This window comes from Elephas maximus, chromosome 19, assembly GCF_024166365.1.
Source record: "Elephas maximus indicus isolate mEleMax1 chromosome 19, mEleMax1 primary haplotype, whole genome shotgun sequence".
In the NCBI taxonomy this organism is placed as follows: Eukaryota; Metazoa; Chordata; class Mammalia; order Proboscidea; family Elephantidae; genus Elephas; species Elephas maximus.
Genome location: NC_064837.1, coordinates 33,719,113 through 33,734,074, shown reverse-complemented (window position 1 = coordinate 33,734,074; position 14,962 = coordinate 33,719,113). Strand labels below are relative to the sequence as shown.

The window sequence follows — 14,962 nt, the reverse complement described above, 5'->3', positions numbered from 1 at the left end:
CAGTAACTATCCCATTACCGTGCCACATAATGTAACCTTATCAAGGGAGCAGCAATCCCTTCATCCTTGCCGTATTCTTGATTGTCTAGATGCAAGTCACGGGTTCTACTGTGCAAAAAACAGGGAATTATACAAGGCAGGACTTTCTGAGTGTTGCCTTACAGTTAGTCTGCCGTACTCTTCTCTACAATGAGATAATGAGCCAAATGATCTTCATTAAATGGCTCTTCCAAAACTAAAACTATACTTTGAATAACTTGGCCTTAAAGTTGTACTTTTTAGGTTTTTTTTTTTTTTTTATATAGTAATACTTAATCTACTAAGCAAGAAAAAGTAGAAGCTGTTTACAAATGGAAACTTTAAATATTCAATTTCTTCATCTTTTTGTATTATTTCACTTGAATTCATATTTTAAAAGGTTAAGATTGGTGTCTGAGTTAGAAAAGTGATTTGAGTGGAGAAAAAAGGGCAATGACATTAACTTTATTATACTAATTTTTTTTCTTAAATTTGAGAAACAGATTATGGAAGTAAAAATTAAAATACATTCTAAAATACTAAGTTCAGACTCTTCTAGTATCCATGGCAGAATTTGGCTTTTAGAGAAGGAGGAAAATGTATTTTAGAGCCAAAAATATGACTTCTTTGGCTGTGACCAGGATTTCCTCTTCCCACCTTGGGGACTAGAAAATAGAGGTAGGAAAATTTCATTTTAGAGCCAAGTGTGACTTGTTTAGTTCAAGTCATAATTTATTGCACATACCTCAGGGACCTGAAAATAAAGAAACCCACTATGAAATGTTGATAATGGCCCACTCTGAAGGGCCAGCATTAAGCTAACTTTCCCAATGAAGATTTTTTTTCACTTTTCCCAGATGCTTCTGATCATTCTACAAGGACATATTTAATCATATAATAGTTACAAAGAAAACTTTCTGTGCACTAAACCAAGGTATTTGAGGGGCATTAGAGTGAGCCAAGGCCTTTATGTGACTAGAGGCTGGTAGAAAAGTATAACTCAAAAGTTGTTTACTTTTCATACAATCAAGTTATAATGGTAACAAGGCTGATCTTCTAATGAATATCTAAAGTAAATCCTTGGCCAGTTATTATGATGTCTAAGTACAGAAGCCTTTGCTTTTATATTCAACCGCATCTCAAATTGGTTGCATGGGCATAGTTTGTAATACATGAGGCATAAGATTTTCTGTTTAAAAATTGCCTTTTATCTATATTCCTTAGCATAGTTGAGTAGTATACAATGTAATTCCCTTCATGGGTAATGTGCCATGACTCCTTTGGGGAAAAATTTATTAAACCAAAGTATATGGCTAAAAATTTTAAAACTTTAAAAATACTGATGTGGTATGTTAGATTTTTGTAATCGATTTGATAAATTTTATGGTAACATTCAATATAATAAGCATTATATCTGTTTTTATAATAATTAAAATAATTTATGAAGATAATAATTACATTTTATATTTATATATTATTTCCTTTGGTAGAAACAGTGAGATGAATTACCAAAATAGATTTTATTTGGAAACTTTAAAATTCAGATAGTGATCTGATAAGCTATGTTAGTATTGGTGTAATGGCATTTAATAACCATTGTGAATTCCATTTTTTGTTAATTAAGAAAATTTCTCTCAGCTCTGAATGTATAGTCATTTGAATATATTAATTTTTTTAAATTATACTCATGATTGAAAAATACAGGTGTCTATTTTAGTTTTGTTACATTAGTTATCGACTTCTAGTTTATTTTATCAACTTTATTACAAACACACACTTACAAACACACTTATATATATCTATAGGCTTCCATTGTTGGCATTTTATAGCCCCAAAGGTTAACAGTACTAAAAAAATAGAGTACATTAAACCAGTGCTTCTAGGTGTCAAAATATTGTCAGATGGTAGCACTAGAATTCTTTTTTTTTTTAAATAATTTTTATTGTGCTTTAAGTGAAAGTTTACAAATCAAGTCAGTGTCTCACATAAAAACTTACATACACCTTACTACATACTCCCAATTACTCTCCCCCTAATGAGACAGCCTGCTCTCTCCCTCCACTCTCTCTTTTTGTGTCCATTTTCCCCAGCTTCTAACCCCCTCTACCCTCTCATCTCCCCTCCAGGCAGGAGATGCCAACATAGTCTCAAGTGTCCACTTGATCCAAGAAGCTCACTCCTCACCAGCATCCCTCTCCAACCCATCGTCCAGTCCAATCCATGTCTGAAGAGCTGGCTTCGGGAATGGTTCCTGTCCTGGGCCAACAGAAGGTCTGGGGGCTATGACCACCGGGGTCCTTCTAGTCTCAGTCAGACCATTAAGTCTGGTCTTATGAGAACTTGGGGTCTGCATCCCACTGCTCTCCTGCTTCCTCAGGGGTTCTTTGTTGTGTTCCCTGTCAGGGCAGTCATCGGTTGTAGCTGGGCACCATCTAGTTCTTCTGGTCTCAGGATGATGTAGTCTCTGGTTCATGGGGCCCTTTCTATTCTTGGGCTCATAATTACCTCGTATCCTTGTTGTTCTTCATTCTCCTTTGATCCAGGTGGGTTGAGACCAATTGATGCATCTTAGATGGCTGCTTGCTAGCGTTTAAGGCCCCAGACGCCGTTCTTCAAAGTGGGATGCAGAATGTTTTCTTAATAGACTTTATTATGCCAATTGACTTAGATGTCTCCTGAAAGTCCCCAGACCCCTGCCCCTGCTACACTGGCCTTCAAAGCATTCAGTTTATTCAGGAAACTTCTTTGCTTTGGGTTTAGTCCAGTTGTGCTGACCTCCGCTGTATTGTGTGTTGTCTTTCCCTTCACCTAAAGTAGTTCTTATCTACCAACTAATAGTACTAGAATTCTTAATTCCAACAGACTTCTTTTTAAGGAGAATGTTGTTCCTTCAGTTATTCTTGTTGTTTTGACAATTATATGAATATCCGTGAACAGAAAAATGAGAGCAAGAATGCAAAGAACTATAGTATGTTCAGACAAACTTGATTTCAAAAACAAAACTTTCTTGATATTGAAATTTTATTGTGGTAAAATAAATATAATGAAAAATTTGCCATTTCAACCATTTCCAAGTGTGACAATTACCTTCACAGTGTTGTGCAGCTGTCACCACTGTCCATTTCCAAATATTTTTTTATTACCCCAAATAGAAACTCAGTACTCCTTAAGCAATAACTCCCGTTCCTCCCTCCCCCAGCCCTCATTAATCACTAATAAACTTTTGTCTATGCATTTGCCTACTCTAAATATTTCACATACGTGTGATCAACATTTCTCCTTTTTTTAAAAACATTCATCCTTTTGTGTATGGTGTATTTCACTTAACGTGTTTTCCAGGTCCATCCATGTCATAGCATGCATCAGATCTTTATTTCTCTTTATGGCTGAATAATTTTCCATTGTACGGATGTACCACATTTTGTTTATCCATTCATATTTTGATGAATACGTGGGCTGTTTTCAACTTTCGGCTATTGTAATAATGCTGAAATGAACATTGGTGTAAACGTACCTGTTTGAGTCCCTGCCTTCAGTTTTTTTAGAGTTTATACCTAGGAGTAAAATTGCAGGGTCATATTGTAATCGTATGTTTAACTTTTTGAGGAATCACCAGTTTTCCACAGTGACTGCACCATTTTATGTTCCCACCAGCAATACTCAAGTGTTCCAGTTTCTGCACATCCTTACCAACACTTGTTAATTTCCTTTTTTTCTAATAATAGCCATCCTAGTGGGAGTGAAGTGACATCTCGTTGTGGTTTTGATTTGTATTTCCCTAATGACAAATGAAAGGAGCTCTAGTGGCACAGTGGTTAAGCGCTTAGCTGCTAACTGAAAGATTGGCAGTTTGAACCACCAGCCACTCCATGGGAGAAAGATGTGGCAGTCTGCTTCTGTAATGATTTGCAGCCTTGGAAACCCTGTGGGGCAGTTCTGCCCTGTATTACAGGCTTGCTGTGAGTCGGGATTGGCTTGACGACAGTGAGTTTTGGTTTTGGGAATGACAAATGACGTCGAGCATCTCTTTATGTACTTACTAGCCGTTTTTACGTCTTTGAAGAAATGTCTATTCAAATCCTTTGCTCATTTATAATTGGGCTATTTGTCTTTTTATTGTTGAGTTGTGGGAGTTCTTCATATATTCTGGGTATTAAATCCTTATTATATGATTCCCAAAATTTTTTCCCATTCTTTAGGTTTTTGCTTCACTGTTGATAAAGTCCTTTGATGTACAAAGTTTTTTATTTTGGCAAAGTTCAATTTATATATTTTGTCTTTTGTTCCTTATTCTTTTGGTGTCATATCTAAGAATCCTTTATCAAAAGCAAGGCCCTGAAGATTTACCTGTATGTTTTCTTTTAAGAGTTTTATGGTTTTAGTTTTTATATTTAGGTCTTTGATCCATATTGAGTCAATTTTCCTATATGGTGTGACGTATGGGTCCAACTTCATTCTTCTCTACATGGAGATCCATTGATGCCAACACCATTAGTTGAAGAGACTGTTCTTTTCCCCATTGAAAGGGCTTGGCACCTTAACACTTTTGCGTAGATTCATATATTCCTTTTGAATTATTTTAAAATTATAATTATGTTAATGATCTTGAGTATTTCCTCATTTGTTTATTCATTCCTTTAACAGACTTTTACTAAGAGCCTTGTTGTTGTTGTTGTTAGGTGCCGTCAAGTTGGCTCCGACTCATAGCAACCCTGTGTACTATAGAATGAAACACTGCCAGGTCCTGCGCCATGTGCACAATCGTTGTTATGCTTGACCCTATTGTTTTAGCCACTGTGTCAGTCCATCTCATTGAGAATCTTTTCCTTTTCAGTGACTCTGTACTTTACAAAGCATGAGGTCCTTCTCCAGGTACTGATCCTTCCTGATAACATGTCCAAAGTATGTAAGATGTAGTCTTGCCATCCTTACTTCTAAGAAGCATTCTGGTTGTACTTCTTCCAAGACAGATACGTTCATTCTTTTGGCAGTCCATGGTATATTCAGTATTCTTCGCCAACACCACGATTGGAAGGTGTAAGTTCTTCAGTCTTCCTTAGTCATTGTTCAGCTTTCGCATGCATATGATGTAATTGAAAATACCACAGCTTGAGTCAGGCACACCTTAGTCTTCAAGGTGATGTCTTTGCTTTTCAACACTTGTTGAGGTCTTTTGCAGCAGATTAGCCCAACGCTATGCACCTTTTGATTTCTTGACTGCTGCTTCTATGGGTGTTGATTGTGGATCCAAGTAAAATGAAATTCTTGATAACTTCAGTATTTTCTCCATTTATCATAATATTATTTATTGGTCACATTGTGAGAATTTTTGTTTTCTTTATGTTAAGGTGTAATCCATACTGAAGCCTGTGGTCTTTGATCTTCATCAGTGCTTCAAGTCCTCTTCACTTTCAGCAAGCAAGGTTGTGTCATCTGCATAACACAGGTTGTTATGAGCCTTCCTCCAATCCCGATGCCCCATTCTTCTTCATACAGTCCAGCTTCTTGGATCATTTGCTCAGCATACAGATTGAATAGGTATGATGAAAGGATTCAACCCTGACGCACACCTTTCCTGACTTTAAACCACGCAATATCCCTTTGTTCTCTTCCAACGACTGCCTTTTGATCTATATACAGGTTTCTAATGAGCATAATTAAGCGTTCTGGAATTCCCTTTCTTCGCAATGTTATCCATAATTTGTTCTGATCGACACAGTCAAATGTCTTTGCACAGTCAGTAAAGCACAGGTAAACATCCTTCTGGTATTCTCTGCTTTCAGCTGGGATCCATCTGACATCAGCAATGATATCCCTGGTTCCATGTCCTCTTCTGAATCTGGCCTGAATTCCTGGCAGTTCCTCGTTGATGTACAGCTGCAGCCAGTTTTGAATGGTCTTTAGCAAAATTTTACTTGCGTGTGGTTTAATGATATTGTTCGATAATTTCCACATTCGGTTGGATCACTGTTCTTGGGAACGGGTATAAATATGGATCTCTTCCAGTTGGTTGGTCAGGCAGCTGTCTTCCAAATTTCTTGGCATAGACTAATGCCTGCATCCAGAGCTCCATCTGTTTGTTGAAACATCTCAATTGATAATCCCTCAATTCCTGGAGCCTTGTTTTTCGCCAGTGCCTTCAGTGCAGCTTGAACTTCTTCCTTCAGTACCTTTGGTTCCCGATCGTACGCTAGCTCTTGAAATGGTCTAACGTCGACCAATTCTTTTTGGCATAATGACTCTTTGTTTTCCTTCCATCTTCTTTTGATGTTTCCTGTGTTGTTTAATATTTTCCCCTTCGAATCCTTCACTATTCCAACTCAGAGCTTGAATTTTTTCTTTAGTTCTTTCAGCTTGAAAAATGCCGAGCTTACTCTTCCCTTTTGGTTTTCTATCTCCAGCTTTTTGCACGTGTCGTTATAATACTTTACTTTGTTTTCTTGAGGCACCCTTTGAAATCTTCTGTTCAATTCTTTTACTTAATCATTTCTTCCTTTTGCTTTAGCTACTCAGCTTTTCAAGAGCAAGTTTCAGAGTCTCTTCTGACATCCATTTTGGCCTTTTCTTTCTTTCCTGTCTTTTTAATGACCTCTTGCTTTCTTCATGTATGGTGTCTTTGATGTCATTCCACAGCTCCTCTGGTCTTCGGTAATTAGTGTTCAACGCGTGAAATCTATTCTTGATATGGTCTCTTAAATTCAGGTGGGAGATACTCAAGGTCATACTTGGGTTCCATGAACTTGTTCTAATTTTCTTCAGTTTCACCTTGAACTTGTATGTGATCAATTCATGGTCTTCCTGCAGTCAGCCCCTGGCCTTATTCTGACTGATGATATTGAACTTTTCTGTAGTCTCTTTCCACAGATGTAGTCAATTTGATTCCTGTGTATTCCATCCGGCGAGGTCCACGTGTATGGTTGCCGTTTATGTTGTTGAAAAAAGGTATTTGTAATGAAGAAGTTGTTGGTCTTGCAAAATTCTATCATGATTTCTGGCATCGTTTCTATCACCAAGGTCATATTTTCTAACTACCGCTCCTTCTTCGCTCCCAACTTTCGTGTTCCAATCACCGGTAATTATCAATGCATCCTGATTGCATGTTTGATCAATTTCAGACTGCAGAAGCTAGTAAAATCTTCAATTTCTTCATCTTTTGCCTTAGTGGTTGGTGCGTAAATTTGAATAATATTCGTAATTACTGGTCTTCCTTGTAGGCATATGGATATTCTTCTGTCACTAACAGCATTGTACTTCAGGATAGATCTTGAAATGTTCTTTAAGGATGAATGTAACGCCATTCCTCTTCAAGTTGTCATTCCCAGCATAGTAGACTATATCATTGCCTGGTTCAAAATGGCCAATACCAGTCCATTTCAGCTCACTAATGCCTAGGATGTCAATGTTTATGCATTCTATTTCATTTTTGATGATTTCCAATTTTTCTAGATTCATAGTTCATACATTCCATGTTCCAATTTTTAATGGATATCTGCAACTGTTTCTTTTCATTTTGAGTTGTGCCGTATCAGCAAACAAAGGTCCCGAGAGCTTGACTCCATCCAGGTCATTAAGGTCAACTCTACTTTGAGGAGGCAGCTCTTCCCCAGTCGTCTTTTGAGTGCCTTCTAACCTGGGGGGCTCATCTTCCGGCTCTATATCAGACAATGTTCTGCTCCTATTCATAAGGTTTTCACTGGCTAATTCTTTTCAGAAGTAGACTGCTGTGTCCTTCTTCCTAGTCTGTCTTAGTCTGGAAACTCAGCTGAAACCTGTCCACCATGGGTAACCCTGCTGGTATATGAATACCGGTGGTATAGCTTCCAGCATCACAGCAACACGCAAACCCCCACAGTATGACAAACTGACAGACACGTGGGGGTACTAAGAGTGTATTTTGTACTAAATGTAATAGATGCAAAAATGAACAAGATGCTATCTGTACACCTGTGTTGTCTGTAATTTAGTGAAGGACATGAATGTATAACAGGCTGATTTAGTGAGTGAGGATCTGGGTGCTCAGATGTATAAGAAAAGTGAAGTTGAACAACACCTTTCACCCTCCATCATGATATCCATATACTTTCACTACTTTGCCTAAATGGGGTAGAAGATCTAGAGAGATGAGAATTGAATCTTGTTTACATTGAGATTCAAACATACAAACTTTTGATAAAATGGAATGGCACTATCAAAGGCCAGATTACATGACTATTCAGATTATAAGAAGATTATTCAGATTATAAGAAGACTATTCAGAATAATCAACCAAATATTTTTAGGGTAGAGTTCCAGCTACAATGATAGACTCTGAGGACACAATGATGTACTCCACAAACTGCCCCTTGTCTTTTGAAGCTTACAGTCTAGCAAGGAATATTGACATTAAGAAACAATTGTAGTTCTAATGAAAATTATAAGGGAAAAAATCCACAGGAACCATGAAAATATACAACAGGATCTTGACCAAGTCTTTTAGAGTCAGGAAAGTCTTTCTGAGGAAATGCTATTTAAGTTGGCACAGGAAAGAAGGCTAGGAGTTAGGTAGGTGAACATCGATAAGGGTATTTTCAGCAGAGAAAACAGCGTATGCTAAGTCCCAAGGTGAGGAAGGGAATAGCAGTTTCCCAGAAAAAAAGGAAACTGAGGTAGAGGGTAAGTTGGGGAGAATCGTGTGAATAGAGGCTGGAAGAAGTCTGGAGGAGCCAAATCACTTAGGGTGGTTATGCCATTGTAAGGATTTGGGCCTTTATTCCAAGCTCTAGGAAACCAGATCCAGGAACAGAGCCTGAGATCCTAGTGGAATGGAGTTCTGGTTATAGTGTAGCATCTGATACAGAAACCCACCTGGATCTGGTCCCCATGGTAACACATGGTTTTTGTTGGGTACTGTTGAGTCAGTTCCAATTGTGGCAACCCTGTGTACAACAGAATGAAATACTGCCAAGTCCTGTGCCATCCTTACAACCATTGCTATCCTCACTTCTAAGGAGCATTCTGTCTGTACTTCTTCCAAGACAGATTTGTTTGTTCTTCTGGCAGTCCATGGTATAGTCAGTATTCTTCACCAACATCGTAATTCAAAGGCATCAATTCTTCTTTGGTTTTCAATATTCATTGTCCAGCTTTCACATGCATATCAGACAGTTGAAAATATCTTGGCTTGGGTCAGGTGCACCTCAGTCATCAAGGTGACATCGTTGCTTTTCAACACTTGAAAGAGGTCTTTTGCAGCGGATTTGCCCAGTGTAATACATCATGTGATTTCTTGGCTGATGCTTCCATGTGCATTGATTGTGGATCCAAGTAAAAAGAAATCCTTTACAATTTCAATATTTTCTCTGTTTATCATGTTGCTTATTGGTACAGTTTTGAGGATTTTTGTTTTCTTTACGTTCAGGTGTCATCCATACTGAAGGCTGTAGTCTTTGATCTTTATCAGTAAGTGCTTCAAGTCCTCTTTGCTTTCAGCAAGCAAAGTTGTGTCATCTGCATATCGCAGGTTGTTAATGAGTCTTCCTCCAATCCTGACGCCCTGTTCTTCATAGAGTCCAGCTTCTCGGATGGTTTGCTTGGCATACATATTGAATAGTATGGCAAAAGGATACTACCCTGATGCACACCTTTCCTAATTTTAAACTGCTCAGTATCCCCTTGTTCTGTTCAAACAGTTGCCTCTTGGTCTATATACAGGTTTCTCATGAGCATAATTAAGTGTTCTGGAATTTCCATTCTTCGCGGTGTTACCCCTAACTTGTTAATGATCCACACAGTTGAATGCCTTTGCATAGTCAATAAAGCACAGGCAGACATCTTTTTGGTATTTTCTGCTTTCAGCCAGGATCCGTCTGACATCAGCAGTGATATCCCTTATTCCACATCTTCTGGATTCGGCTTGAATTTCTGGCAGTTCCCTGTTGATGTACTGCTGCAACATAATGGTTACCCCGGGGGAAATGGCAATGTGTGTAAAGTGAAAGGGCTATAATACAAACTCTTAACACTTTGGAGTCCAGCACTTGCTGTTGGAATTGTTGGAAACACTTAAATCACAGATAAGGAAGAAAAACCTTGTCACCTCTAAAGGACTAGAATAAGTTTACACTCAATTATTTAAACCATTTTTCCTCCTCAAAAATTTTTTTTTCTCCCAGCTCTCTTTTTTTAAAAGATAGTTTGGCCAAAAGTATTATTAAAAACAGGATCTAAGTATATTTTGAAATCCCAAAATTAAAATCTAGTTTAAATCTAAGTAAACTGCCTGGATTGACAACTTGTATATTTGCCTTGGGCAGTGAAAAACGAGATAACGAAACCCTTTGTTCAGATCTCTCCTGAAAACAAATAAATAAATGGATGAATTGCTGAAGTTTTTTTTTTTTTTTTAATTCTACATATGTCTTAAAGGGATATTTTAGGGTTAGATGAGGAAATATTTAAAATCACTAATTTTTGAGCAAGTTTGCTTAATAACCTTTTCCTTTATTTTTATTCTAATGTTGATGTCATTATATTTCCTTAGAAAGAAAGCCATGCCTGAATATATCTAAGTTAAACCTTTGGATAATGAATAAAACAAATAATTCCTTTCATTTTGATTTTTGAAAATTTTTTCTTTTTTTTTTCCTTTTCTTGCATTCTGGTTTTTGGAAAGAATAAGGAAGAAGTTTGTTGACCTTTATATTTTAGTTTTGCTCTCAAAGCAGGTTGAAGGCTTTAAAAAGTGAAACTATCACCCTGGGGGCTTGTAAAGTTAATTGACACTTAACTAGTCCTGTTGGCACAGAATATAATCATCAGCACAACCTGGAGGGAAGTGGTGAGATTGTTTTTTAGCTTCTCTGATAATTAAAAAAAAATTTTTTCAGAGAAGAATTGTGATTGTATTGTATTTTAATCAATTTACGTATTCAGATTGCCTTCAAGCCTACAAGGTTCAAATATGTAGTGGGTTTTGGATGAGTGTGTCGCAGGTTTTTCCTATTGTAAGGTAAAACCGCTCTTGATTGAGAACCACTGCTTTATAGTAAAATGAACATATGTGTATTGTGAATTAAAGTGAAACATTTGCATTTATTTTTAATTTTTTTATCAAGTTGAAAAAAGTCCAATAAAGCTTTTATAATCGCCTAATGTGTATTAAATACAGTAGGTGGCTTCTTGTAATAACATCAGCCCTTTGGCTTCCAGTCCTTGCTTCTGAGAGGCAGTGACTTTCACTTCTTTTAGAAAGCTACTTCATCTGGTTTTTACCTTTTTGGAAACCCTGGTGGCGTAGTGGTTAAGTGCTACGGCTGCTAACCAAAGGGTCAGCAGTTCGAATCTGCCAGGCACTCCTTGGAAACTCTATGGGGCGGTTCTACTCTGTCCTATAGGGTCGCTATGAGTTGTAGTTGACTCGATGGCACTGGGTTTGGTTTTGATATTTACCTTTTTATTTTATATTTTATCTTTATTTAATCAGCTTTAAACATTAACCATTAACTCCCTATATGCAAGATAAGGATTTTAGCTCACTCCACCTTTCCCTCTAATATCCTCCCGATATAGTTATATCACAATTTTTATTAAATCCATAGTCAATATTCATGTTATTATGACTATGAAAATATTGTTCACTGTAGTCAAATGATTCCACTTCCCTTCTTCAAGTTTATTTTTTGGAGTTAATAATTGTTGTTAACTGCCATCGACACCGACTCATGGCAACCTTATATACAACAGAAGGAAACATACAAGGCCCTGCACCATCCTCACAGTCTCCAACATGTTCTGGCTATTGTGCCAATCCATCTCACCAGGAGCTCCCATACCATCTTTGGCCCTCTGCTTCATGGAACACAATGTCCCCTTCTAATGTTTGGTACTTCCTGATGATGTGTTCAAAGCAAGTGAGTCAGACAATGTTTTGTTGTGATTGGAAGGTTCTCACTGACTAATTTTTGGAAGTAGGTTGCCAGGCCTTTCTTCCTAGTCTGTCTTAGTGTGAAAACTCCACTGGAACCTGTTCACTGTGGTGATCCTGCTGGTATTTGAAATACTGGTGGCATAATTTCCAGCATCATAGCAGCATATAAACCACCAAAGCACAACAAACTGACAGATCAGTGGTGGGGAGTTAATGATACCCACCCTTTTCCTTTTGCCTTTTAAAAGATCTTTGTCCAAATAAATTTTCTGTTATCCTCCGATAGCTCTTTAAAACAATTCTCAATACAGTTTTCTTATCAAACCTGTCAGATATTTATGTTAATTTTTCTCCTCCCTGAATCTCCTGATGTAATTCAATCAGAATTAAGTTGCTGTCTAAGCCTGCTTAGCAGTTGATATCCTGAGATTTGCCTTTACGGTTATACTAGGAATTTGATTTACCTTTCTTCAGTGTTGGATTCTCAGTTTTCTGGGTCTGAGATTTTCCTCTTGTTTCTTTCCCTTTCTTCTTTATGGTACATATCCTCCAACAGTTTCTTTATACCTCCATTTTCCTGAGCCTTTCTGGACTTCTGCAGGTTGGATTGGCTTGTTTCCCATCAGTAGCTCTGTGGGTACTTCAATTTGAACTTTTGCCTCTCTGCTTAGTCATTTACAATTTGTCCATTTGTGTTCCACAGCATATTTTGAGTTTTAGGGTTACAGATGTCTCTTAGTTTAATTGAAGATGGAGATGGCTCTTTAATTTTGGGGTCATTTTTGAAATGCAAGGGAAGAAAAAGTGCTTTTTTTTTGGTCTTTTGAAACCAGGAGTCTGTATTATTTTCAAAGATATAACATGAATTTTCAAAGTGCTATGATCCCATATGCCTTATTCCCACACTCACATGTTCACATTTGGGAAGTTCTCAATCAGGTATTTCTAACGGTTTTTTAAAGGTAGAAAATAATAATATATATATTTTTTAAATTGGATGTATATTTATATTTAGAAGATCAGTTTGGATGTGATTATAAGACTCTATATGGAAAGAACATGCTTCATTTGTTGAGCTGTGGAGATAAGTGGAATTTTAAGGTTTCAGATAGATTTTTAGTATTTTCCCAGTATTTGTTATCATTTCTCTTATATGCATACTTTTTCTTGCTCATGTTTGTTTTTATATGTCACAGTGCTTAATAATTTGAATTCTGAGACTGACACTCCTCTCATTGGGTTTCGCTTCTACTTTCTATGCCTGCCATCAGTACCAAACCTTTATGAAACTACCCTCCTTCCCCATTCCGCTTCAAGCCACATTGCTTAGTATTGCATTTGCTGGCATCCACAAGGCTTTTCCATGAGAGATCTTGCCATATTCTAGGAATATGTGTATGTATGTGTATATATATATATATATGCAGGTTTCTGTCACTTGCTGAATGGAGTACTGTTCATTACCCTTAACAAATCCTATCTCTCTTTTAATTGTTGTAAAAATATAGGTAATACAGCATTTGCCAATTCAGTATTTTTTACATGTACAATTCAGTAAAACTAATTACATTAATCATGTTGAACAACCATCACCAATATCCTTTTTTTTTTAATTCACTCCTTAGTTTATGGTTCCATTTATAGCATCACACTGATTCTTCCATAAGATTGTATTTCATTTTGTTAGTTGATATTGCTTGAAGGGTTTATTCATAATTATTGGGCTCTTGGTATGTGATTTTAACAAGGGAGGCTCTAGATTGTTAGGTAGTTGAATGAAATAATATTTAGACTGGTAAAGGATCAATCATGGACTCACTCTCGTAGATTACACCACTGAAATAAAATATTTTATATTCTCCTTTCAAAAACAGCTCATAGGTTGTAAAGTGACTGGAAAGTATTACGAAGGGTATTAAAGAATACTGATGTTAATTAGGAGTCCCTGGGTGGTGCAGATGACTGATGTGCTTGTGGGATAACAGACGTGTGGAGATTCCAGTCCACCCAGAGGGACTCAAAAGAAAGGCCTGGCGATGTGCTTCTGGAAAATCAGCCACTGGAAACCCTATAGAACATAGTTTTACTCTGGCATACGTGAGGTCGCCATGGGTCCAAGTAGACTCAATGGCAACTGGTTTAATTATTATTTCTCAGAAAGTTTAAAATCAATTGTAGAAGTTATTTAGAAAAGGGTTTATTTGAAAGCTGTTCTCTGTGTCCTGCCAATGTACATATTTTCATTGATATTTGACAGAAAAGTAGCTACTCCATTAACAGAAGGAATGTATTTTATAAGTCATCCAATTATTATTTATAAGCCACCTAAAACAGTCCTTCAGAAAGTTAGTCCAGGTGATAAAACCATGATTTGGGGCAAACAGCCTGAAGTAGTGACTAGATGGCCCTCGTAATCTCTGTCAGTCCTATGGCTCTTTATCACATACATGGAACAATATATTACGAAAGAATGTAAAGGCTACCCAAACCTACTTTGAGTTTCAGAAATATGGTATAAGTAATGACTTTCTAGCCCATTTATCTCTGTAATACGGTGCTTCATTGTTTCATGTTCATTGTCATTTCTCCAACCAACTTTGTGAGGTAAGGTTGGCAGGAATTTTTTTCTTCTTTTTACGGAGGAGGAATCTAAGAAAAGAAAATAAATGCAGGTACTGTGACTTGCCCAAGCATGAATAAAAAAAAACAAAAAAAGTTTTTTTTTTTTGCCTACCTAAATTGCTGCAAGTCTATTTACTCTTTTAAGAAGTTTTTAACTTATCCCTTTATATATATGTATGTTAAAGTTTCTCGCATGTCTTAAAGTATAAACAGTCTTTTAGAAGGAAAATGTTAATTTCTACTTTTTCTTCTTTCCTCTTAACAAATTATGTTTGCAATTAAAACAAGCTAGTATCTTATTTTTCATACTGACAAAGAGATGTTTTTGCATTATTGTTATTTAAAGCACTTATTTGGGAGTGTTTAAATGTTACCAAGTAACCGATAAACAATCCTAGGTAGAAGCTACAAGCTAAA

General features: G+C 36.8%; 1 protein-coding gene across 2 annotated transcripts in view; it reads left to right on the top strand.

Annotated features, from left to right (window-relative positions):
* BRIP1 (BRCA1 interacting helicase 1) overlaps nt 1-14,962 on the top strand; it is a 171,474-nt gene that overhangs the window by 112,701 nt on the left and 43,811 nt on the right. The gene's annotated exons all lie outside the window — the stretch shown is intronic.